The following is a 15,454-nucleotide window of genomic DNA, read 5'->3' on the forward strand; positions in this document are numbered from 1 at the left end:
GTAGAGTAACCACACAGGCAGGAGATCCAAAGATACGCTGATATATTTTATCCGACTGTGCAGTTAACCCAGACTTTCTCATTAGCTGCACTCTTCAACATGACACAAGGTTTTATTTACGGTTTGTGTGAAATAAGTCAAGCTATAGATAATTAGTTCGGCGCAGTGCCTTCTAATTAGCTGCGTCATTAGTGTGTGTGAACCCTTGGTCCCTTGTGATGTAATCCTTCAATCGCAGGCTCACAGGAGCTGACACATGCTCGCAGAAACCAAGATGTCGCCTCAGCGAAGGAAACGAGAGAAATACCGACCAGCGCTTTTATTGAAGGACTGGAATAAAATATTAATCCAGCGAAACTTTAGTCAAGATGGGAAACTCAGACTGTAGTGCAGAGTAAAGACAAGAGTCCAATAACAGCTTGATGCTTGAGTCCAGCAAATAGCTTCTTTATAGCTGGTAGCACTTAGCAGCTGCTTGGGGGAGCATTAGCTTTGGGGCCATCTGGGGATTTATAAACACTATCTCAACATTTTAAGCAAAATATCTCGTAAGAAATGAATAGTTGCTGCATGAGCCCTCAGCTATCAGCTCTGTCGAATGTTTAGAGGCGACATAAACGCGTGTATAGCTTCACATTTACAAGCTTTATCCCTGTGTCAATAATGTCATGCAAGACATGTGACTGATAAAATACATCATGATTCACTGATACATTATGAAAAATGTTTTTTAGCCAAAGAAGTTTTTAAAGTAGCATTTTAGATTATGACTGACAGTCTAAGTGGTAGGACAGATATTTAGGCAGGAGGAGAAGGAAGAAGGGGGGGGGGGTCTGGGCGATGAAAGCCAAATGTTTAAGCAATCAAATGTTTTGATTTAATGTCAGGCTGAGATATTAAAGTTTTTGTTAACGTTTGCATTTCTGTTAGCGCTTCAGAAGACCCTTAGGGCTTTATTTGTGGTATTCTAACGACACTTGGGTTTAGGAATGTGCTTTATTCAGCACTTTGGGTCTTAATAGGTTAAAAACAGGCCTTTTCACATGGGAACAAGAAACAGAAGGAGAGACGATGATGCTTATGAGTGCAACTGCCATCATCTCACTCTTCCATACCTCTCCCTCATTTCTACCTCGTCCCTCCGTCCACTCCTCGTCCCCCCTGTCCAACAGTTTTTAAGCTTCTCCATGACATGTGACTGCATTAATCTCCCCCTCCCTCCCTCCCAGCTGCAGATTTGACACAAAGCTCTGTGATTTGGTGCATCAGTCGATGATGCGATATGCTAAGCTGTGGACTGAGAGTGGACAAAAATATGTGTTTCTATATGAGCCTATGTGCATCTGTTGGTAAACAAACAGAGCACCAGCAGCCCTGAGCAGGAGCTGCTCTTTGCATTTGCACTTTCGCACCAAAGAGGCTCAGTGAGCGAGCAGAGAGAAAAACAGACAGATCTCGGAGCAGAGGGGGTGAATGAGTTTACATGCACTTAATCTGATGAGATATGGTATATTACCATCTCATGCAGTGCAGTGATCTATACCCAAACACTGTGACAACACACCTGAAGAGCTGAAACACAGAGGGTTCATTTAAAGAGGAAATGACTCAAGATAACAGTGTTTGTAGGAAGTTCAAGCTTATGTTTGCCTATGATGTACAGTAGTTCTGCACACACCCCCACTCATACTGAACAAAGGGCAGTGGCACAGGAGAAAGTGGGTCAACCTTTCACACTGAAGAGGTGGCAGATGCTTCTCTGAACCACACAAACAAACATTGCATGGAAAATGTCATGCATAACATGGCACATGCACTGAATGTGAAGGGTTCAGAATGCAAGGGAGATAACAGGAAAACATACGAAAAGCCTTGCAGAACAAACATAACATGCACACACACACACACACAGAGAGAGCAATGTCTGGGACTTTCTAATACTGTCTGCTTGACAGGATGTACAGACACATCATTTCTGACTGTTTCTGTCCATTTTGCTCTCCATTTATCCGCTGCTTGCTCTCAGACTCACACACACGCATTAAAAGACAAAACCACACATTCTTGGCAACTCTTTCATCTTTCTGCTACTGCAGCAGAAGCTCACTGCCATCACCACGGAGACAGAAGGCCTCACCATAACAACCACTGAATGGAAACTACGATGAGCCGCCTGTTCCTTTTAATATCGTCCTCTTTTCTCTGCACACGTCTTGAATGCGATCATCTATGCATGGAGATAGAATGCAAGGCTTGGGTATTTATTTTTAAAACAGGATGTAGAGCATACACCTCAGGGTGGGTGCAGGCTGCAACGTTTTAAATAACCACAACATCAACAACAGCACCATCAATGAGGCACAACACGAGCGATACCACAGCAACACAATCGGGAGCGGTATTCTGTACCTGAATCTTCATTTTCCAGCAGGAATTCATGTCTGGATCCTGAAGCCACCTCCACCTCTCCTTCACACACACACACACACACACACACACACACACACACACACACACTCACACACTCTCACACACACACACACACAGACCCTCACGCAGACAATGGTTCCTCAGGGAGGCTACATGCCCCCTCTGTAAATCCTTGATGTCAGCCGAGACAGAGAGACAGAGAGAGAGAGAGAGGGAGAGGGCGAGAGACAAGCCTCTGCAAATATGGAAGCAGAGCAAGAGGCAGCCGTCACCGTGGCGACTGCAGCTACGGCAGCGCAGCACAGAAACAAAGACAGACAGTGGAGAAGATAGTGAGAGAGATGGCAGAGGGAGGGAGAGCAAGCGACTGCCCTACATTTTCTTCATACACACACACACACACACACACACACACACACACACACATGCACAAATACAAACGCACAGAGCTGCTGCTGCTGCTGCTTGTCCAGGCTTACACACACACACACACACACACACACACACACACACACAGATACACACACAGTGTCAATCCGGTGCTGTAATCCCATTGGCCGAGCTACGACTTCCTCCAGCTGATATTGATGAGATGTGGGGGGAGGGGCAAACTGCATGTTGTTGAATCATTCATTAGATGGAGGTGGTGTCCTTTAAATAGACCCACTCTGCTCTGCACACCCGGCTTAACCTTAAAGTACCTCCTCCTAACCCTATCTAAGCCTGTCCTGCAATGACTACACACCACACACAGCCCCCTCGCTCTGAATTTGAGACTGTTTCAGGACAAAGAGGAAGCCGCCGAACCTCTTCTAACCCACTATCATCGTCCACCAATCGGAGAGGACATTACTGCAGTCTCCACCAATCCCCTGCAGACTCTGAGGGATGTGAGGTAGAGCAGAACTGACAAGAGGGTTATTTATTGCACACATCCACACAACTGTATTCAAGGACAAAGCTACAAAACTACAATCACTCAAGTGCTAGACAACTCTCCAGATGACTGCAGGCTGAGGTTCACTAATAAAACACAGCATTTAAAGCTTTTAACGAGGCTGTGATTCACTCACAACAATGACGCCCGTTTGTTAAAAATATCACAACACGGAGCAAGACACTGGCCTGTCATCGGCACATGGTTTGTACATGTACTGTATGTGAACAATCCCTCACAGTACGAGTCTGCCTCCAGAGGTAAATGCTAATGCTAATAATAATATTAATAAAGGGAACTTTTGGGATTCATACTGTGTTTTACAGCTTAAAAAAAACGAACTTAAAACAAGTAAGAGAAGCATGAGCACTTGGACAAACACCCATGCAAGTACGAATTAACAGAAACTATATTTTAGGAAAAAGTACTGAACATGTCCCATCCACTAACATGGAGCTGGAAGGCCAGGTGTATGACCTATACTGGAGCCAGCCACCAGGTGGTGATTGAGACACTTTGGCTTCACTTTTGGGGGCTGTCATGTCATCCATCTTTATATAGAGTCAAAGATCTGTCGTAACAATGGATGATCTTTTACTGATATATATGTTGTATATAATGTTTTGTTGTTTGTCTTTTTTACTTCTGCCAACTAAGTTATGTTTTCACCTGTTTATTTAAAATTGATTTCCACCAAACTTGGTAGAGGGATGGAGCCTGGACCTGGAAGAACCCATTTCATTTAGCAGATAAATCATTGATGTTATCAGACCACTTCCTTTTTTCTTTTATATATTTCTATTATAAAATCTATCCAAGTGACAGACTATATGTTCTGTGTATATCTGGCATATCTCTTTGAGAACAAAAGCTTAAAAAAGGGAGAGGCATCAGAGAGATATCTGTGGATATTCTGCTATTTTTCTTACAACTAGCACCATCTTTGTGGTGCGAGTGTGTGAGAGTGTGTATGAGGGGGTAGTGTTTTTAAAGTCACAGAGGAAAACTTTAATAAAGCACTAAGACACAGTGTTCTCTGGCTACACAGCGAGGACACATCAGGTCCTTTCCATTGGATAATGAGCTGAGCAGCACTTTACTTTCATTGAGAAACACTGCTTAACATCTTTAGCATCTAAATAAAGACTTAGAGCAGGTCCACTAGCCCGGCTCATGGACTTATGATAACACCACCACAGCAACAGCATTTATCACCTGACACAAGGTTTATCCAATGTTCACCAGTGTAAATAAGTACAATAGTTAATTTAGTAGATTACTTTAGACTTGTACCCCACTACACTTTAAGGCCGATAAAGCCCTGTCTACTCTGATTGGCAAGCTGGACTATTCTGTTGTGATTGGTCAACTGCTTCCAGCACTGAAAATAATTTTATGTTTAATAATTGTAGTTTTATTTATTATATGATTTTATAATGTAAATTTGTTAAGCATTTTGCACCTATTTATATAAGTTAAGTTATACAAGTATACTTTGAACTCGTATCAGGTAATATGTTAAAGTTCAACTAATCTAGTGGCTAGGCGTGTATTATGCAAATGTGATGTCACATGACATAACAATGATGCATAACCTTCAGCCAGACAACTGACGAGGCGTTTCAGGAGCTTCAGTGTTTTCTGTAGAGGTGATGAGCTCCTTCAACTGTGGACCTTAGGGTTTTTAACTTTGCAGAACTTTTACAAAAACCATATAGCACACTTGAGGAAAGAGAAAAACATCAAATATCAGATGTCCTGATAAAATGCAAAAAGTGGGGCTACATCTCCTGAGAGGACAAAGAAATTGTTGCAGGATTGGTGGGTGAAAACAGAAATATGAGGCAAAATGTGAAGGGACAGAGACAGACAGAGGAAAGAGAGACCTGACAGTCTGAGGAAGATGTCAGATATCCCATGGGCGTGAAATTGAGCTGTAATAGCCTTTTCAGTTTATATTCAAATACAGTCATGCATACTGATAAGTGCAACTCCAGCTTTTCTGCCTGCTGCACTTTTAAATCAAATCTACTTCAAATTAAAGAGAAAGGGTGAGTGGAGAGAGTGATGGAGAAGGAGGGATGAGATGGAGAAGAAGCAATGGAGAGATGGAAAAGAAGGAGGGGAGATGTGAGAAAAAGGAGGAGGGTAGAGATGAGAAAAAGGAGGGAAGAGATGGAGAAGGAGGAAGAGAGATGGAGAAGGAGGAGGGGAGAGATGGAAAAGAAGGAGGCAAAAGATGGAGAAGGAGGAAGAAGAGAGATGGCCTCGAAGCAAAATTAAAGAAACTCTTGAGAATTTATTTCTATTACCTACACTGGAATCATTTGCTGCTCATCTGCTGTAAGTGTAAGCACATCAGCTTTGATCTGGAGCGTTGCCTTGTCAGTTACATATCTGTAATGCACTGGAGGACGGCATCTGAGACTCGTATATTTGTGCTTTCAGACCAGAACACACAAACACAAACATTAAGTGGGCCGTCACTGCGGCAGCACGTCCGCGCTATAACACCATCAATTCACTGTTCCAAAAAAGAATAAGTGGCTGACTGAGGCAGTTTTATTGATCTGTAGCTCCCTGAAAACACCCACTGTCCTCTTGCCCCCTATCTCGCAATCCCTTCAATTCTGACACCCAATGGAGCTCATCTATCTCGACCTGTGAGAGATGATGGAGATTTGTGAGGAGGGGCTCCTGCTGTGAGCACATGCGACCATCAACAGGGCCCTCAAGCAGAAGCGGAGAGTGGGGTCAGACTTTAAAGTGACCTCTTTCTGGGGGCAACATTTATCTCTTATCTCTAGTTATCTGTGAGGCTGCCAACAGGAATGTGGACGGCTGTGTTTGACATACTAAATTCTTTCATATGACTTTCACACTGGTGACAACAACAACTCTGAGCTGCACACTTACAAGTCCCCATGGATGACTGAAAATAAATGCATTATTAAGAACGCATATCGCCGCTAAGGCCCAACAGTCTCCTTTTGAAACTACACTTAAATTCACTAGATTTAGATCTGCAAACACTCATAAATATCAGTCCCCTAAACATGCCTGATTTTTTTCCAATAAGATTCATGAATTATTCCCTGAGAAATCCACCAAAATGTTAAGAAAACGCTTGCAATGTTAAAGAAAGTGAAAAAGAATACCTGGATCCAAACCCCTGATCCGCATCAAAATATACTGAGTTCTTCCTTAGGTCATCTCAAACCATTAAAAAAAGTTTCATGGAAATCAGTTGAGTAGTTTTTGCATAATCCTGCTAAAAAACAAACAAACAGAAAAAAACACCTTGGCGGAGGTAAAAAAAAAACTAAAACACTGTCCTTTACTCAGGTTTTTATAATTTGCCATTTTAAACGATGTGAGCTTTTTCCTTTATAAATTTGTGATTTTAGGCTTAATAAATAAAACTGACTTGCTTGAACTTATAGCAGGTGGATGAGAATGGATGTCAAAAGGTGGACTAGCATCCAAACACCTAGTTGTGTTTACTGTAAGGAGACATATTATTCTCATATTCAGGTTCATCATTTTAATTTGGGTTTTAACTTGAAAATCTTTACATGCCCTAATTTACCCCTAATTTTTCATTTCATTGCGTTTCATGAGCTTCAAGTACAGTGTTTTGTTTACTTTGGGCTTTTTAACCTTGCATTCTTTTACATAAACAAAAAACCTATAGGGAAAAAGAAAAACTGAAAAAATCATAATGTCTCCTTTAAACAAGTCTGAGCTGCCACTTTTATGTCAGACACGTTTAATTTTATTCACTGAATTCTCAACCAATCTGTCCACGCTGATGAAAACATGAACACAGTGTTCATCTCTGAAGCGGCGTAATCTACAAACGTCAGTCGTGATGCAGAATCCTTTTTCCGGCTGCAGACTTCAGTGCAGAGGAGAAAAAGCTCTGTATCACTAAAGTGAGTGACTCACTGTTATGGCACAGAGAAGAACACATTGTACTTAGAGTAAATATGGTAATAGACGGGGTCACGGCGCCTTTTTTAGAACAACAGTTACACCACAATACAACACAGTAGAAACTGTGTGTGCCTGAGCTGTAAAATCTGTTAATGAAATCTAAATGAGCAAAAAAGACAGTATTCACTAAAGTAAGGAAGTTCAAAGTGTTTGGCTAATTTAATACAGAAGAATACATTCATGCAACTAGATATTATTCAATAAACTGCTATTGTGGATCTCACCAGTATAAAAGGTTGTCGCGCGCACACGCACACACACACACACACACACACACACACACACACACACACACACACACACACACACACACACACACACACACACACACACACACACACACACACAAAGAGGAAGTGATTGTGTTTATGTAAAGTCCCCGAAAATGTCCGGAGCAACTGACTCGGACATCTGTGCTTACACACATCCGCTCCGTAACATTTTGCATGTCTAAAAAGGAATTTAATTCTACGTAAAGAAAAACCAAGGGAAAAGTCCTTTCTCTGAAAAGGCCACAACAATGTTTGAAAACTCCCCTAATGAAGCGTAAATCGTAAATGTCCTCCCTCTTGTCCAGTCTAGTTTTGAGTTCACCTCATTCTGGAGCATCAAGCAATGATCAAGGCTCATTACTTTAACTGCGGTTGGTGAGAACCACAGTTGAAGTGCGAGCTTCTTTTCCACATTAGCAGCAATGACCCATTTCCACTCAGATTTGTCCTCAACCAGTATTTCTACTTTGCAGTTTTAGAAGAGAGACAATTTCAAGAATTATTCTGCTGCTTCGGGGATAAAAATGTGGACCTCTCCCATCACAAACCTGCTTCTCTAACAAATAAGACAATGGAGGCTGAAGCCCCACGGATAAATGGTCAAACCATGAATTATAGGCTTAAGCGATTTCCTCACTCGTTGCGATGCGAGCTCATTGTTTGTTATTACATGTGCAAAAAACATCCACAGTCCTACACACACCTCACCTTGAAGAAATGTGCGGGCCAGCAGCCAAACAGCTCTCCTCTTTCATGTCTGCTTTTAATGTCTGTTCAGTCTGGTTTTATCAGCCTTTGGACAAATGGACTAAAAAAAAAAAAGCACCTACAGCAATTACAGTGCAGGCTTAAGCATTAACTGTATCTGTATCCACATCAGCACCTGGGGCCAGCGATAACCTTCTAAATTAGATAAGTATTTCAGCAGGGCAGACGACACAAGAAGCTGACGACAGACTCAGGGTGGATGAATAAATCCTAAATGCTTCTCAGGATTAAGTATGAGAAAATTCTCTAATTTCATCAAACCTCCATGTGAGTGTGTGCTGGACGAGATGAGTCATCTGAAGCTATTAAGCCTGGTTTTAGCTTATTATCATGAAGCTGATGCAGACAGCGGCACAGAGTCACGGCGACCGATCTCGTTGTGCTTTTAAACTCTCGAGTCGCGACCTGGACGATCTGACATCTCTGGCATCAGACGATTAGCCTGCGCAAAATTCAGCTTATTATTTATTTAATTCCAATTGCCAGTTCAAACGTGTATAAATCGCACCTTGAATTATTTTACCTGGCAAATCCCATTCCCACTCAATACTCACAGGTCCTATAGATCTAACAGAGAAAAATAAGTGCTAGACCAGGGAAAAAAAGATACGAAACACAAATAAACAGCTTCAACAATGTTCACCATATATACTCTGACCCTACGGCTACTAGAGTTTGGGCAGTATCAACATTAAATAAGAAGAGACATCCAGCCCTTCGTGAACTTATCTTACACATTTCACTTAGATCTCCCCCTCAAAGTAAATTTTAGTATGTAACATACCATCCCTGATCCACCCGATATGGAACTGAGGTTTTAAACTCTTTCTATTTTAAAGTATTAAAAGTTGGGCCAATAGGGCAGCAGAGGCCGATCACACTTTTCAGGTCTGACATCAAATACAGGGATTAAAGGATGTGGGTCGATAGCTGTGCTGAAAACTTTGCTCAGGGTGCCTTTGTAGCCAAAATGGATGTAGAAAAGGGAGTGATGATTAAAACATATGGATCAAAGTAGCATCTGCATGTTTATACCAGTCTCCAGTGAGGTCAGTGTTGCAACATGGAACGTACACATCATAAATTCAACAAATTTATATCCTTGAGGCGATTTAAGTTTTTAATCTAATCTTATTTTACTGCATTGACCCATTTGTTTTCCTTGATTCATTTGCGTTCTGTTTCTTATTCGTGTTTCCGTGATGTCTTGGAATGTTTTGTTTATTTTCTGTGCTGTATTGTAAATGAGTCATTCCCAAGTTAAAATAAAGGTGGAGTTAATGCCTGAATGAATGTCGGGGTAACTCTTGGCCATTCTAGCTACCTCTTTTGTTCAAATGTATATTTAACAACCACAAATATAACCTGTTAATTTCGCTTCCTGACATGAGGAGTAATTACAACGGCTGTATGCATTGTCTGAAGTAAAATCAATGCAGAGTCTAAGCTGTCTCCCACAAGCACCAGCAGCCTGAAGAGGGTAATTAAGATTGCGATCATGTCGTTCTCAAATGAGACGGCAGCACAAACTGTTTTAAGGCCAGTTCTCAGACTTTCTCAGCCTTTGCTGGAAAGCAGAACTGAGGATTTTTCAAAGGCTGCACAAACATCCAGCCATCTCTTTCAAAACTCTCCTTAGATCTATGTTGAACTTATGCTTTCCATGTGCATCCCTGCAGAGATGATCTCAGTATTTCATATAAAAAACAAATGCACACTAATGCATCCCTGCTTCCACCCGCCTCGCTCCCTTCAGGCCACTAGCTATGACATCATCAGTCATCACCTGCTGCTAAACAGATGGCGCACCATTAGTGACCCCCAGACAGGTGGAGAGGTCTGCATTGCAAATACACTGATTGGGGCGGTATTAGAAACACATGCAAACACTTGAAATACAACAATATCCTCTTCAGCCGCAGCTGCACCTATAAATCTACCTTCATCAGAGATCTGATCAGGATTTTAGGGTCATGAGAAGCTTCCCTGCAGGAAGAGAACTCTCAGCGGGGGGGGGGGGGGGGGTGCTCCTGAGGTCACAGAAGCCAACTCTCCTGCATCTCAACCTTCTGTCCATGCCTTCAAACCATGGGCCAGTAACCTCAGTGTAAATGCAGAGAAAAAGTATTAGCCCATCTTTAATGGCGGTGGTGATGTAACGTGGACATGGCACGGACTTGAACCTGATTTCACTCTGATGCAGCTTCATACGAAAGACTAAACACGGAGGAAGTATGAATGGTCCCTTTAAGTCCGACCATCAGGGGACCGATTCCTCAGAGGTGTTGTGGTGCCAGTGAACAAAAGGCTACAGTAAACACAAACTCCTCAGACAGTTTCATTTCTTCAACTCAGCCTCTTTGTAGCATTAGAAGCTTTGATGCTCCAAGCACCAGTGGAATCCACAGCTATTCACTCCACTGCAGCTACCTGGAGCGAGTAACCTTGGATTTATGTGCAGCCTCTTCTACACCCACCGGCACGCACTGATGATGGATGAAGGATGCAGCCATGAATCTCTGTCCTCCACTCCAATCCACATTTTAAAGGTCCAGTCTCATTTGGCTCCCGGATAAACACGGTCCGGAGCAGTAGCGGCAGCAATTTGCATTTAAAGGCTGTTCGTCTTAACTTGGCTTGTGCCAGCAATTCATTGAGAGGTTCACATTTGCATTCTGAATAGCTGAGAAGGCTCAAACCCACAAGCTTGAAATATCAATGAGAGGGGGGAAACAGGGAGCTCAAATATATCTGGATATAACTGCTATAATTGTTTGCAATGACAAAAAATAACTAGTTAGATTGAAGATCGCTCATTATCAATTATTGGAGGAAACAGGGCACATTTAGGACAAAGTCTCTCAAGATACTTTTGTGAGGACTGAAGAACTGATTTAAAGGCAGGTCGCAATCTACTTTTACCCAAAAGGTTGAGACGCAGCACAGATTAAATTAATGCAAATGTAACACATCAGAAGCATTAAAACAATTTGCAATAAAGGGACAGCGAGTCTCACCTCTACTGCCCCCTGCTGACAGTCTTGCACATACCCTAAACTCAACTTCAAAACAAAAACTTTTCTTGAGGTAAACACTTAATTTTACAATATCCTTGCAAAACTTAAAGGATGCACTTTTCTCTATTGCAAACTGTATATTCAATACATTTCTTAATGCATTATGTTTATGTTCGCTCCATAAGTCGCACAGCAATAACTGTCTCACAATCCAGAGGCCTTTGATAGCCATTCATTAAACACTCCCTCCCTGAACAATTATCATAATCTTTATTATGATAATAATGCATTGCTATTATATTGCTATTTTCATTAAACAGAGTCACCAACTTCTCCAACCAGGGTGGATATGCAGTATATCAAAATGTACAACAACCTCCATCATAATAATGATCAACCATCAAATGTGATTTAGTGAATATTTCACATTATGTAGTGAATAATAACAGCTTGAATTTATATAACGCCTTTCAAGAAACCCAAGGACGGGATCCTTCTTTCCTATAAAAGGTTACAGGGGATACAGACTCTTTCAGTAAGTTACAAGGGATTAGAAACATTTATTTTGATTATTATCAGTACAACATTTTTTTTTCCATCTACAAATTGAAGCATAGTAATTTAAATAGGTTTCATTTTTTACTGGTGTACCTAATAACGTAGACACTGTGTGTGTTCTTTAAACACTGACTTATAACTGCTGCGCACTGGCTGACTAGAATAGTTTCATTCTTTTTAATGGTTACATTATCTTAGCATTTGGAAATGAACTGGAAGTGTAGCATCTGTAGTAATTACACTGCCTCCATTTCACTTATAATTACTACCAAATTAAAAAGTTTGCTCATCCAAACTAATTATTGGGAATTTATCAAAGTATGAGCACCATTAACACGACAAAGCGAAACAGTGCAATGCAATGATTAACGCAGTGTTATTCAGGTATTTCAGTTTGAATGCAGCAGTGGGGGTTTCTGGTGAGTCATGCGGACATCTTTACAACACATGAGATGTGACGGTCCCCTGCACACAGTGACCTCGACCTCAAGGTAACAGGGCCCTCCCCTATTCTGCTCAGCTGCAAACATCCCTCAACGCACTCCCACTGATGCAGGACGCAGCCTCAAACATCCTTCCACCTTCTCATCAAGATCGTCACCTCCGACGTGATGCTTGATCGACAGGAGACAAGGTCGCGGTTTCTATCGCTAACTAGCCCTTTGCTCGTCAACAGGTTTGCTCCATTTCATCTCCATGTGGACGGCATGGCACAGGATTGTTCCATGTCACATGACACAGCTGCGAAGGACTCACAATGCTGATGGGACTTGCTTCAGATCATTTTTTTTTTTAAACGGGACATAAAGGTTGCCTCTGTGAAAGGAAACTGCAAAAGCATATCACACCGTAACTATTAGGCCTCGCTTTCTCTGAAATCATCCGCTCCACCTCAGTTTAGGAGGAGAGAGTCAGCGTGAAGTGAATAACGTCTGAGATGATAAACATGGAGTTAAAATCCCATCGCTCCCAGCTGGCTCCCACATCTGAAACATGTTCTGCTATTCCCCATCCGCCTCTACCTCCTCTCTCTTCATCAACATTTTCCACCAACGCACCATTAAGTCAAACCTCCTTCCATTCGCTGCTCCGATCGCCCCTCCACCCTGTCAATATTTGCCCGGTCAGCTCGGAGTCTGTGTGCCGGCAGCTTTAAGGCAAATGTCATCGGTAAAGAGCAGAGTTTCCACATGAAATGGGACTGAAATCAACTCTCAAACAGGGAGCAGATGGTGAAGCTTTCCTGATGACATCTTTTGGCTTAAACAGCAATTCTCCACCGCTCGTTCTTCCTCCCTCTCTCATCACACTTAAGGCCTTTTACAACAACAACCTTGCCTTAAAGTTTTTATACCTAATGAGCTGCTCGCTCCTTTATCTCAGCCTATAGTCGTATAGCGTCTATACAGGGAAGTCTCTGGCAGCTACCTACACAAGCGCAGACATCACCATCATTAGCTGGTGGTTAGATATTCATTCCTCTATGATTTGGGTGTTTTTATTGCACATTTCAGAGACATAACACCCTATTTAGGTATGTGAGGCATTTCAGGGAAAGCTGGTTAGTAAAAATAAGACGTGCCGTCATTGTTTACATCTATTTGATAATTCCAGAAATCTCTGTTTGTCCTTCTCCATGTGACTCGCATATCTCAAGAAATGTTTATCTTATCGGTTTCACACTTGGCATGCGTATCGTCAAGGGACCAATAAAGTGTAGTATTGAATTTGATGCAAATTTAGAGCCGCGATACGTTCAATCATAATGAACTTTGAATAAAAAGGTCACCAGTGCTCTGTAGCAGCGACAGCAGGGGCTCATTAATGTAATTGAATTCTTCGATCGCAGCAACAGAGTATTCACAGCAACAGTAACTAATTCTTTGGTTCAGGGTTTTGTGCACTGAGTCGAACTTCTTTGAAACTTTGAATAAACAGGTGAACAGCTCTTCGTGCAGCAGCGTTGGTGCAGCTTTGGTGTTCTGCAGATTGAATTCTTTACTCGGCTCAATTACTGCAGGTTACTTTTACAGTTTCAGAAAAACAAAACTGCAGCCAATTAAACAGCCCATTCCAAACAGGCATCTTTACAACAGACACTGCACTAGTTCTCCTGATAAACACAAAGTGCCCCCTTTTTTCGCAGCTCGAGTTTCAGCCGTTTGTTCAGCGGAGTGATCCCGCTCCCTGGGAGATCAGCTGTGGCCTATATGTTTTGTATTCAGCCAGAGTACTTTGAGTGGTTCACGAGGAGAAACGCAGCAGATCCTCTTCCACCGGCCACTAATACACCATTGTCTTGGCTCAGCTCTGTGTCATCGCATCTTTGTGTATCGTAGCGTAGTAGTTTCAGCTTTCAGTCATGTGGTTGATTTGTTCCTACGTACTGTATGTACTTCGATACTGCAAGTTCACTCAGAAGGTTTGCTGCCAATTGAAGTTTGAAACCTTTCTCTTGCCCAGATCTGCACATTTCCTGTTGTCCGTGTGTGCAGCCTGAAACGCAGCAGCCTCTGCTCTGTGCGTCAATAACTGTGATGACTCATCTCTCCCAAATCGAATATACAATTTAAAAATCAGTGAATACAAACAACTGAATACTGCACTGCAGTTGTATGCCTCCGTCAACCAGTGTAGTTTCTGTCTACATCACTTCTTTTTCCAATTCATATAAGGTGTCCGTGACCTTTGACCTCTGGAATCTGATCAGTTGATCTGAGTTGAGTGACAACTGACAAAAAGTTGAAGGAAATCCCTCCAGTTGGTCTTGAGATATCACATTCAAGACGCCACTGTGACCTTACCCTTTGGCTCATATTTCATCTTTTTTCACATCATAACCACATTATCAGACATATCATAACTGTGTCAATTCTGATTAAAATAACCACAGAGACTTGAGGGAAATTGCCTCTTTTGTGGAGGAGGTAATGTTTGGTCTCGAGCGACTATATATCTTAACCCTGACCCTGGTTATGTCTGCGTGATATTTTAATAAGTTCACAATGAAATTGTTGGTTCGAGATTCTGGATCCAGAAGGAGTGGATTCTCATTATTGCTTATTTACTAAAAATATTTTTTTTTCTTCATTCTTGTAATAGCACAACTTTTTTTCATAAGCAAAAAAATAAAAAAGATTAAAGTTTCTTGTGCACGCCAGAAAGTTAATGGTGTGCGCGAGAAACAATGTCAATTTTCTCGCCTACTGTGCATAGAGACCAATGGTTTTCCTTCAGATCGGATTAGGGCTCGTTTTGAGAATCCAAATATGTGAAAAACTTTACTGCAGTCAACTAACTACTGTACTGTCATTGAAACACAGAAACCTAGGAAGCGGATATGCACTGTGGTCTGACAGATGTCACGTGCGCATACGAGAAAGTTTCTAGTGCCCACCAGAAACTTTACCGGGGGCTCCTTATAAACTTATTCGCATAATATTATAACTTTGTTAGCTTACTTATTCCTTTCTTCA

At 41.8% G+C, this 15,454-nt stretch overlaps 1 protein-coding gene and 1 long non-coding RNA gene across 3 annotated transcripts in view; both read right to left on the reverse strand.

Annotated features, from left to right (window-relative positions):
• march8 (membrane-associated ring finger (C3HC4) 8) overlaps window positions 1-15,454 on the reverse strand; it is an 86,548-nt gene that overhangs the window by 33,542 nt on the left and 37,552 nt on the right. The window lies entirely within an intron of this gene.
• On the reverse strand, window positions 534-14,765 carry LOC117775311. Its single transcript, XR_004616243.1, has 3 exons — window positions 14,580-14,765; window positions 4,365-4,373; window positions 534-545 (listed from the first exon to the last, which is right to left on the reverse strand). It is a non-coding gene; the product is annotated as an uncharacterized LOC117775311 (long non-coding RNA).

Source organism: Hippoglossus hippoglossus, chromosome 15 (genome assembly GCF_009819705.1).
Source record: "Hippoglossus hippoglossus isolate fHipHip1 chromosome 15, fHipHip1.pri, whole genome shotgun sequence".
Taxonomy (NCBI): domain Eukaryota; kingdom Metazoa; phylum Chordata; class Actinopteri; order Pleuronectiformes; family Pleuronectidae; genus Hippoglossus; species Hippoglossus hippoglossus.